The sequence below is a fragment of the Montipora capricornis genome, chromosome 14 (genome assembly GCF_036669925.1).
Source record: "Montipora capricornis isolate CH-2021 chromosome 14, ASM3666992v2, whole genome shotgun sequence".
In the NCBI taxonomy this organism is placed as follows: Eukaryota; Metazoa; Cnidaria; class Anthozoa; order Scleractinia; family Acroporidae; genus Montipora; species Montipora capricornis.
Window position 1 is genome coordinate 32,990,057 of NC_090896.1, and position 2,500 is coordinate 32,992,556.

At 38.7% G+C, this 2,500-nt stretch overlaps 1 protein-coding gene across 2 annotated transcripts in view; it reads left to right on the top strand.

The window, feature by feature from the left end:
- Positions 1–2,500, top strand: part of LOC138032207 (uncharacterized) — a 34,985-nt gene that overhangs the window by 2,277 nt on the left and 30,208 nt on the right. The gene's annotated exons all lie outside the window — the stretch shown is intronic.

The window sequence follows — 2,500 nt, forward strand, 5'->3', positions numbered from 1 at the left end:
TGTTGTTGCAGAACATGTCGTGTGTTTATTTTCGACTAAGTGCGGTCTCGCGAAGTCTTGCAGCGAAAAAGGAAGAACCTGCACGTACAGAAATAACAGGGCTAGCGCTGAGGCCTCAGGCAGCCTTGACTAAGGCTCGCCCCCTTTAGAATAAATCGGATTTGTTACATTTTTCTCGTTACCTAGACCCTTCGTGAGGGTACACTGGGTTGCCTGTGGTACGTGCACCGTTCCAGACATTTTTTTCAAGTTGGGGGTTCATTAAGACCATTTAAGGGGTCACCCAGAAGTCATACCAGCAGAGGCCCTTTGGCTCACAGGTTCTCACACGTTCGTGGGACGAAAAAAAATTTGTCCTTGCGTAATATGTAGCTCTAAAGGTGCACGATATTGTTTGGCATTGTCTATCATTGTAGTGCCATGGTAGAAGCCTTGGGTAAATCCTGAGAAGACATGTGGTTACTAGCAAAGTACTGAACCCAGAAAGATTGAAGAAAATAACTGGGAAGTGAGAAACATTGGCTTCTGGGCTGACATGTTGATAAACTTCTTTTCACCACAAGTTGAAGCGTGCCCTCTGAGCATCTGACAGCTTTGTAATACTAAAGTTTACTAAAGTTAAGCCCTCTCCGGCGGGATTAGTGCCTGGATGGGTGACCAAAAACATATACGCCTTCGTAAAACAGAAGCATTGGACCGAAAATACTATTAACGCTAACAAATGCGAACTTAGCAAGGTACAGATTTTGTTAGCTTGCTTTATGCAAAAACAAATGTTGATGCAAAGGTAAATAAATATTGATACACAGTTTTTAGAAAGAGCAGAAGGAAGTTTCCAGTACGGTCGCTCGTGAATAACATATTTACGACATGAAAACAACATTAATTTTGAACCGTGAATATAGAATATAAACAGTTACGATCAGCGACAAACATTTTGGGAGATTTTTGCTACGTTCAATTTTGTTATTGTACGTTTTGGCTACACAAATAAATCGCAAAATCGAAATTGACATCGCCGGAATTCAGTGGGCGCCGTGATTACTAGTAAGTTACCGCGGCATGTTTACTTGCCAAACAGTGAAGCATCTGTGTCAAATGATGGCAAGATACCGGGTTTTCGTAAGTTTCTTTTTCTGTCAAGTGTTATAAAGTTTGACAATAAATGAGCGAATTCAAAACAAAGATCACAATCGCCCACCATTGTTTCTGCAAAGTCAAAGAATTACTCTCCAAGACGAGGTTATTTATCACCAAGGTAATTCCATCATTTTGGAAATAGCAGCTACTTTATTATTCACCGGCGTCACAATTTTTTGCTGATTTTGGGGCTCATTTTGTTGAAACTCAAGCACGCTTCCAACTGACCTGTTTATTTTCATGAAACCTTTCCTCCTTACAGAGTTATACTAAAAATATCCTCCCGTATCACGTTTCAACCTTAAGCTAGAAAATTCAATACACAACATGATAGTATAATTCACAAAGGCAGAAAATATCACAGAATCCTTTTCCAGCGAAACATTTTATTGAAACAAACAACATAAGATGCACTAAAACGCCATTGCTGGTTAACGAGAATAACAAACTCACGAGGCAGAATGTATATTTATATTTAATTAAGTTTGCACAACACAAAAACGCTAACCTCATTTTGACACGAAAATGCTTTACTATTGCCATAAAAACTATCCAGTTAAGCTCGCATATTATAAAACATGATGAATTCATAAAGGCCACCTTTTCCAGCGAACAATTTTTTCAAACAAACAACATATTTGCTCTTAGAGGCGAAAACCTCTTCCTATTTCATTGCGTGCGTGAAGACAAGAAACTCAATCGTGTCAAATTACCATGTACTTCAGGTTCAAACCCTTTCCTGAAGAACATTTTCCTTGAATGACAAGAAAATGCTTTACTATTGCCATAAAACTATCCAGCACACATATCATAAAACATGATGAATTCATAAAGGCCACCTTTTCCAGCGAACAATTTTTTGAAACAAACAGCATATTTGCTATTATTGCGTGCGTGAAGCGAAAGAACTCAATCGTGTCAAATATGCGCAATATTACAACAAACTAAAATTTCAGGATCAAACCGTTTCCATGAAGAACCTTTTCCTTGAATAATGAAGCACAAAGTAGACGACAAGCTTTCTTTCAAATAATTCTTGGTTGTCACATTTCCAATTTTTTTTACCTGAAGACTGTGCAGAGTTGATCACAGATCCCCACTTAAGGTGTTCGATTCGTTCTCTGTCTTTGTTGAACCCATAAGTTACCAGAGAATTTTCCATTTGGTTTCAGTGTTCTACATAACAGCACACTTGGTAAATATTATTTTAGAAATGCAGCTCACTTTGATTTCTGCTCGACCGGCGACAGATTGTTGTCGAAGTCCATTACTCGTCGCTTTTGAGATTCCAGGTGTTGGTTCACCGCCTGCCTAGTTTGTCCAACTGACTTTCCATTATTGAGCTCCATAAGGGTATATT